This window comes from Coregonus clupeaformis, unplaced genomic scaffold, assembly GCF_020615455.1.
Source record: "Coregonus clupeaformis isolate EN_2021a unplaced genomic scaffold, ASM2061545v1 scaf0899, whole genome shotgun sequence".
Classification (NCBI taxonomy): Eukaryota; Metazoa; Chordata; class Actinopteri; order Salmoniformes; family Salmonidae; genus Coregonus; species Coregonus clupeaformis.
The window spans coordinates 190722-200000 of record NW_025534353.1 but is presented as its reverse complement, the minus strand read 5'-3'; the positions used below and the strand labels follow the sequence as shown (position 1 = coordinate 200000).

The 9279-nt window shown below is 47.5% G+C and overlaps 1 pseudogene; it reads left to right on the top strand.

Moving 5' to 3' along the window:
* Positions 1-9279, top strand: part of LOC121587157 — a 34487-nt pseudogene that overhangs the window by 2705 nt on the left and 22503 nt on the right.

Below are 9279 nucleotides of genomic sequence, written 5' to 3'. Positions count from 1 at the left end.
CTCCTGTAGTGTGTGTTGCAATGTGTGTAGTGTAACCTCTCTCTCCTGCAGTGTGTGTTGCAGGGTGTGTGTAGTGTAACCTCTCTCCTGCAGTGTGTGTTGCAGGGGTGTGTGTAGTGTAACCTCTCTCTCCTGCAGTGTGTGTTGCAGGGTGTGTAGTGTAACCTCTCTCTCCTGCAGTGTGTGTTGCAGGGTGTGTGTGTGTGACGGCGTGTGTAAACACAGACCCAGGGTTCCACTGTCTCCCCTGCCCCCCCGATATCACGGCAACCAACCCTACGGTCTCGGACTGGAAGACGCCAACAACACCAAACAGGCCAGTGTGTGTGTGTGTGTGTGTGTGTGTAGTGTGTGAGTGTGTTGTGACTGTAAGTGTGTGTGTTGTAATTATCAGTGTGTGTGTGTGTGTGTGTGTGTGTGTGTGTGTGTGTGTGTGTGTGTGTGTGTGTGTGTGTGTGTGTGTTGTGTGTGTGTGTGTGTGTGTGTTGTGACTGTAAGTGTGTGTGTTGTAATTATCAGTGTGTGTGTGTGTGTGTGTGTGTTGTGACTGTAAGTGTGTGTGTTGTAATTATCAGTGTGTGTGTGTGTGTGTGTGTGTGTGTGTGTGTGTGTGTGTGTGTGTGTGTGTGTGTGTGTGTGTGTGTGTGTGTGTGTTGTGACTGTAAGTGTGTGTGTTGTAATTATCAGTGTGTGTGTGTGTGTGTGTGTGTGTGTGTGTGTGTGTGTGTGTGTGTGTGTGTGTGTGTGTTGTGACTGTAAGTGTGTGTGTTGTAATTATCAGTGTGTGTGTGTGTGTGTGTGTTGTGACTGTAAGTGTGTGTGTTGTAATTATCAGTGTGTGTGTGTGTGTGTGTGTGTTGTGACTGTAAGAGTGTGTGTTGTAATTATCAGTGTGTGTGTGTGTGTGTGTGTGTTGTGACTGTAAGTGTGTGTGTTGTAATTATCAGTGTGTGTGTGTGTGTGTGTGTGTGTGTGTGTGTGTGTGTGTGTGTGTGTTGTGACTGTAAGTGTGTGTGTTGTAATTATCAGTGTGTGTGTGTGTGTGTGTGTGTGTGTGTGTGTGTGTTGTGACTGTAAGTGTGTGTGTTGTAATTATCAGTGTGTGTGTGTGTGTGTGTGTGTGTGTTGTGACTGTAAGTGTGTGTGTTGTAATTATCAGTGTGTGTGTGTGTGTGTGTGTGTGTGTGTGTGTGTGTGTGTGTGTGTGTGTATGTGTGTGTGTGTTTGTGTGTGTGTGTGTGTGTGTGTTGTGACTGTAAGTGTGTGTGTTGTAATTATCAGTGTGTGTGTGTGTGTGTGTGTGTGTGTGTGTGTGTGTGTGTGTGTGTGTGTGTGTATGTGTGTGTGTGTTTGTGTGTGTGTGTGTGTGTGTGTTGTGACTGTAAGTGTGTGTGTTGTAATTATCAGTGTGTGTGTGTGTGTGTGTGTGTGTGTGTGTGTGTGTGTGTGTGTGTGTGTGTGTGTGTTGTGCTGTAAGTGTGTGTGTTGTAATTATCAGTGTGTGTGTGTGTTTAGGTCTGTGAGCCCTACAACCCCTGTAAAGATCATTCACACCGTTGCAGTCAGCATGCAGAGTGTGTGTACCTGGGCGTGGCGTCGGAGAGTGTGTATCGGTGTGTGTGTGGCGTTGGCTTCGCTGGGGACGGCTTCCTGTGTGCTGAAGATTCTGACCTGGATGGCTGGCCCAATCATATCCTTCCTGCTACCACAACACTACCTACCACTGTCTACAGGTATACTCTCTCTCTCACACACACACACACACACACACAACACACACACACACACATAACGCATACACACACACACACACACACACACACACACACACACACACACACACACACACACACACACACACACACACACACACACACACACACACACACATAACACACACACACACACACACACAACACACAACACACACACACACACACACACACACACACACATAACGCATGCACACACAACACACACACACACAACACACAACACATACACACACACACATAACATATACACACACAACACACACACACACACACACACACACACACACACACACACACACACACACAACACACACACACACACACATGATGCACACACACAACACACACAACTGTATACGGTGTTAGGAATGTAGGTAGTCACCCAGGTTGCTGAATGTAGGTCATCACCCAGGTTACTGAATGTAGGTCGTCACCCAGGTTACTGAATGTAGGTCATCACCCAGGTTGCTGAATGTAGGTCGTCACCCAGGTTGCTGAATGTAGGTAGTCACCCAGGTTGCTGAATGTAGGTCGTCACCCAGGTTGCTGAATGTAGGTAGTCACCCAGGTTGCTGAATGTAGGTAGTCACCCAGGTTGCTGAATGTAGGTCGTCACCCAGGTTGCTGAATGTAGGTCGTCACCCAGGTTGCTGAATGTAGGTCGTCACCCAGGTTGCTGAATGTAGGTAGTCACCCAGGTTGCTGAATGTAGGTCGTCACCCAGGTTGCTGAATGTAGGTGGTCACCCAGGTTGCTGAATGTAGGTAGTCACCCAGGTTGCTGAATGTAGGTGGTCACCCAGGTTGCTGAATGTAGGTAGTCACCCAGGTTGCTGAAGGTAGGTAGTCACCCAGGTTGCTGAATGTAGGTAGTCACCCAGGTTGCTGAATGTAGGTCGTCACCCAGATTGCTGAATGTAGGTAGTCACCCAGGTTGCTGAATGTAGGTAGTCACCCAGGTTGCTGAATGTAGGTCGTCACCTAGGTTGCTGAATGTAGCTCGTCACCCAGGTTGCTGAATGTAGGTAGTCACCCAGGTTGCTGAATGTAGGTCGTCACCCAGGTTGCTGAATGTAGGTAGTCACCCAGGTTGCTGAATGTAGGTAGTCACCCAGGTTGCTGAATGTAGGTAGTCACCCAGGTTGCTGAATGTAGGTAGTCACCCAGGTTGCTGAATGTAGGTAGTCACCCAGGTTGCTGAATGTAGGTAGTCACCCAGGTTGCTGAATGTAGGTCGTCACCCAGGTTGCTGAATGTAGGTAGTCACCCAGGTTGCTGAATGTAGGTCGTCACCCAGCTTGCTGAATGTAGGTAGTCACCCAGGTTGCTGAATGTAGGTAGTCACCCAGGTTGCTGAATGTAGGTAGTCACCCAGGTTACTGAATGTAGGTAGTCACCCAGGTTGCTGAATGTAGGTAGTCACCCAGGTTGCTGAATGTAGGTAGTCACCCAGGTTGCTGAATGTAGGTAGTCACCCAGGTTGCTGAGTGTAGGTAGTCACCCAGGTTGCTGAATGTAGGTAGTCACCCAGGTTGCTGAATGTAGGTAGTCACCCAGGTTGCTGAATGTAGGTAGTCACCCAGGTTGCTGAATGTAGGTAGTCACCCAGGTTGCTGAATGTAGGTAGTCACCCAGGTTGCTGAATGTAGGTAGTCACCCAGGTTGCTGAATGTAGGTAGTCACCCAGGTTGCTGAATGTAGGTAGTCACCCAGGTTGTTGAGTGTAGGTAGTCACCCAGGTTGCTGAATGTAGGTAGTCACCCAGGTTGCTGAATGTAGGTAGTCACCCAGGTTGCTGAATGTAGGTCGTCACCCAGGTTGCTGAATGTAGGTCGTCACCCAGGTTGCTGAATGTAGGTAGTCACCCAGGTTGCTGAATGTAGGTAGTCACCCAGGTTGCTGAATGTAGGTCGTCACCCAGGTTGCTGAATGTAGGTAGTCACCCAGGTTGCTGAATGTAGGTAGTCACCCAGGTTGCTGAATGTAGGTAGTCACCCAGGTTGCTGAATGTAGGTAGTCACCCAGGTTGCTGAATGTAGGTAGTCACCCAGGTTGCTGAGTGTAGGTAGTCACCCAGGTTGCTGAATGTAGGTAGTCACCCAGGTTGCTGAATGTAGGTAGTCACCCAGGTTGCTGAATGTAGGTAGTCACCCAGGTTGCTGAATGTAGGTCGTCACCCAGGTTGCTGAATGTAGGTCGTCACCCAGGTTGCTGAATGTAGGTAGTCACCCAGGTTGCTGAATGTAGGTAGTCACCCAGGTTGCTGAATGTAGGTAGTCACCCAGGTTGCTGAATGTAGGTAGTCACCCAGGTTGCTGAATGTAGGTCGTCACCCAGGTTGCTGAATGTAGGTAGTCACCCAGGTTGCTGAATGTAGGTAGTCACCCAGGTTGCTGAATGTAGGTAGTCACCCAGGTTACAGAATGTAGGTAGTCACCCAGGTTGCTGAATGTAGGTAGTCACCCAGTTTACAGAATGTAGGTAGTCACCCAGGTTGCTGAATGTAGGTAGTCACCCAGGTTGCTGAATGTAGGTAGTCACCCAGGTTGCTGAATGTAGGTAGTCACCCAGGTTGCTGAATGTAGGTAGTCACCCAGGTTGCTTAAGATTCACTTTGAAATTGGACGTCCGGAGAAGCCTTTAAAAACCTGTCGCTAGGGGCAACGGTGAGCGCTATTACCTTCAGGTAGGCTGGGGGTTACTAGGACATTGTGGACTGGGACGGAACAGAACACTTCCAGGTCCCACCGCTAGGGAGAAACATACACTAGGGCAGGACAGAGCTATCCCTGGACCTTGGTATCTAACACCCTGCTGGGATCACTGCTGCTCACGGCCATGTTAAATAGACACATTCAGACAGGTTATGGGACAGTTAGTAAGGCCCAGAACCCCTACAATAACATTTGATTGATTTGATTGTATATATAATAACTGAAATGTGTTGTGATTGGCTAACAGGATAACTGCCCCGCCCTGCCAAACTCCGGACAGGAAGACCTTGACAATGATCGCCTTGGAGATGCCTGTGACCCTGATGATGACAACGACAATGTCTTAGATGAAAGGGTGAGGCTTTGTGTGTGTGTGTGTGTCTGTGTGTTTATTCCATTGTGTATGTGTGTGTGTGTGTCTGTGTCTGTGTCTGTGTCTGTGTGTATTCCATTGTGTGTGTGTGTGTGTGTGTGTGTGTGTGTGTATTCCATTGTGTGTGTGTGTGTCTGTGTCTGTGTGTATTCCATTGTGTGTGTCTGTGTGTGTGTGTGTGTGTCTGTGTGTATTCCATTGTGTGTGTGTGTGTCTGTGTCTGTGTGTATTCCATTGTGTGTGTCTGTGTGTGTGTGTGTGTGTGTCTGTGTGTATTCCATTGTGTGTGTGTGTGTGTCTGTGTCTGTGTGTATTCCATTGTGTGTGTGTGTGTGTGTGTGTGTGTGTGTGTGTGTGTGTGTGTGTGTCTGTGTGTATTTCATGGTGTGTGTGTGTGTGTGTGTGTGTGTGTCTGTGTGTATTCCATGGTGTGTGTCTGTGTGTGTGTGTGTGTGTTTGTGTGTGTGTCTGTGTGTATTCCATTGTGTGTGTGTGTGTGTGTGTGTGTGTGTGTGTGTGTGTGTGTATTCCATGGTGTGTGTGTGTGTGTGTGTGTGTGTCTGTGTGTATTCCATTGTGTGTGTGTGTGTGTGAGTGTGTGTCTGTGTGTATTCCATTGTGTGTGTGTGTGTGTGTGTGTGTGTGTGTGTGTGTGTGTGTGTGTGTGTGTGTGTGTGTGTGTGTGTGTGTGTGTGTCTGTGTGTATTCCATTGTGTGTGTGTGTGTGTTTGTGTGTGTGTCTGTGTGTATTCCATTGTGTGTGTGTGTGTGTGAGTGTGTGTCTGTGTGTATTCCATGGTGTGTGTGTGTGTGTGTGTGTGTGTGTGTGTCTGTGTGTATTCCATTGTGTGTGTGTGTGTGTGTGAGTGTGTCTGTGTGTATTCCATGGTGTCTGTTCTCCTCAGGATAACTGCCCTGGACACTACAACCCTCGTCAGTTTGACTCGGACAGAGATGGAGTTGGAGACCGCTGTGATAACTGCCCCTTCAGCCCCAACCCTTTACAGACTGATACAGACAGCAATGGAGAGGGAGACGCCTGCAGTTTCGACATGGATGGAGACGGTGTGTGTGTGTGTGTGTGTGTGTGTGTGTGTGTGTGTGTGTGTGTGTGTGTGCAGGGTTGGGTAGGTTACTTTCTAAATGTTATCTGTTACTAGTTACCTGTCCAAAATTGTCATCAGTAACATAACTTTGGATGACCCAAACTCAGTAACGTAATGTAATTACTTCCAGTTACTGTTGGATGACTTTCCCCTTAACAGGCATTAGAAGAAGAGGAAAAGGTTCTATCCAACTCATTTAGTGTGTCATCATAGTGGTCTCTAATTGGTGGTCATCATTTGGTGTGTCATCATAGTGGTCTCTGATTGGTGGTCATCATTTAGTGTGTCATTACAAAATTAAACTTGCGCCTTTTTTCAGCGCTGAATTGAATGTCATTGAGAAAACAGAAGGGTGTCAATGTATTTTGTTGTTGTTGCAAAAATCCTTTCTGAATTTAAAAGTAACCATGTCGTTTTTCAAAAGTATCTGTAATCTGATTACAATAGACTGATATCGTAACTGATGACAGTTACAGTTTATTTGTAATCAGACTACCTGTAACTGATGACATGTCTGTAGTCAGTTACTCCCCAACCATATGTGTGTGTCTGTGTCCCTTCCAATCCTATGCCATACAGACATACACAATAAGGAAGGAGGCCCTTCCAATCCTGGGCCATACAGACATACACAATAAGGAAGGAGGCCCTTCCAATCCTGGGCCATACAGACATACACAATAAGGAAGGAGTCCCTTCCAATCCTGGGCCAGACAGACACAATAAGGAAGGAGTCCCTTCCAATCCTGGGCCAGACAGACACAATAAGGAAGGAGTCCCTTCCAATCCTGGGCCAGACAGACACAATAAGGAAGGAGTCCCTTCCAATCCTGTGCCAGACATACACAATAAGGAAGGAGTCCCTTCCAATCCTGGGCCAGACAGACACAATAAGGAAGGAGTCCCTTCCAATCCTGGGCCAGACAGACACAATAAGGAAGGAGTCCCTTCCAATCCTGGGCCAGACAGACACAATAAGGAAGGAGTCCCTTCCAATCCTGGGCCATACAGACACAATAAGGAAGGAGTCCCTTCCAATCCTGGGCCATACAGACATACACAATAAGGAAGGAGTCCCTTCCAATCCTGGGCCATACAGACAGACACAATAAGGAAGGAGTCCCTTCCAATCCTGGGCCATACAGACAGACACAATAAGGAAGGAGTCCCTTCCAATCCTGGGCCATACAGACATACACAACAAGGAAGGAGTCCCTTCCAATCCTGGGCCATACAGACAGACACAATAAGGAAGGAGTCCCTTCCAATCCTGGGCCATACAGACAGACACAATAAGGAAGGAGTCCCTTCCAATCCTGGGCCAGACAGACACAATAAGGAAGGAGTCCCTTCCAATCCTGGGCCATACAGACATACACAATAAGGAAGGAGTCCCTTCCAATCCTGGGCCATACAGACAGACACAATAAGGAAGGAGTCCCTTCCAATCCTGGGCCAGACAGACACAATAAGGAAGGAGTCCCTTCCAATCCTGGGCCAGACAGACACAATAAGGAAGGAGTCCCTTCCAATCCTGGGCCATACAGACATACACAATAAGGAAGGAGTCCCTTCCAATCCTGGGCCATACAGACAGACACAATAAGGAAGGAGTCCCTTCCAATCCTGGGCCATACAGACAGACACAATAAGGAAGGAGTCCCTTCCAATCCTGGGCCATACAGACAGACACAATAAGGAAGGAGTCCCTTCCAATCCTGGGCCATACAGACATACACAATAAGGAAGGAGTCCCTTCCAATCCTGGGCCAGACAGACACAATAAGGAAGGAGTCCCTTCCAATCCTGGGCCATACAGACAGACACAATAAGGAAGGAGTCCCTTCCAATCCTGGGCCATACAGACAGACACAATAAGGAAGGAGTCCCTTCCAATCCTGGGCCATACAGACATACACAATAAGGAAGGAGTTCTGTAGCTTTGGCAAAGTCTCGCCCTAATCCATTCCTTCACATGGTAGATCTCTCTGCCCTAACCCATTCCTTCACATGGTAGATCTCTCTGCCCTAACCCATTCCTTCACATGGTAGATCTCTCTGCCCTAACCCATACCTTCACATGGTAGATCTCTCTGCCCTAACCCATTCCTTCACATGGTAGATCACTCTGCCCTAACCCATTCGTTCACATGGTAGATCTCTCTGCCCTAACCCATTCCTTCACATGGTAGATCACTCTGCCCTAACCCATTCCTTCACATGGTAGATCTCTCTACCCTAACCCATTCCTTCACATGGTAGATCACTCTGCCCCTAACCCATTCGTTCACATGGTAGATCTCTCTGCCCTAACCCATTCCTTTACATGGTAGATCTCTCTGCCCTAACCCATTCCTTCACATGGTAGATCTCTCTGCCCTAACCCATTCCTTCACATGGTAGATCTCTCTGCCCTAACCCATTCGTTCCCATGGTAGATCTCTCTGTGTGTCTGTGTGTGTAGAGATGCTGAATGAGCGTGATAATTGCCCCCTGCTGTATAACACTGAGCAGAGAGATACAGACCTGGACGGAGTGGGGGACCAATGTGACAACTGTCCTTTAGTACACAACCCGACACAGGTACACAACGCTTATGTTGTTTATGTCGGTGTGTTCGTGTTTACCTGTGTGTGTGTTTACCTATGTGTATGTTTACCTGTGTGTGTGTTTACCTGTGTGTGTGTGTTTACCTGTGTGTGTGTTTACCTGTGTGTGTGTGTTTACCTGTGTGTTTGTGTTTACCTGTGTGTTTTTGTTTACCTGTGTGTTTGTGTTTACCTGTGTGTGTTTGTGTTTACCTGTGTGTTCGCGTTTACCTGTGTGTGTGTGTGTTTACCTGTGTGTGTGTTTACCTGTGTGTGTTTGTGTTTACCTGTGTGTTTGTGTTTACCCGTGTGTGTGTGTTTACCTGTGTGTGTTTGTGTTTACCTGTGTGTTTGTGTTTACCCGTGTGTGTGTGTTTACCTGTGTGTTTGTGTTTACCCGTGTGTGTGTGTTTACCTGTGTGTGTTTGTGTTTACCTGTGTGTTTGTGTTTACCTGTGTGTGTGTGTTTACCTGTGTGTTTGTGTTTACCCGTGTGTTTGTGTTTACCTGTGTGTGTGTTTACCTGTGCGTTCGTGTTTACCTATGTGTGTGTTTACCTGTGTGTTCGTGTTTACCTATGTGTGTGTTTACCTATGTGTATGTTTACCTGTGTGTGTGTGTTTACCTGTGTGTTTGTGTTTACCTGTGTGTGTGTGTTTACCTGTGTGTTTGTGTTTACCTGTGTGTGTGTGTTTACCTGTGTGTTTGTGTTTACCTGTGTGTT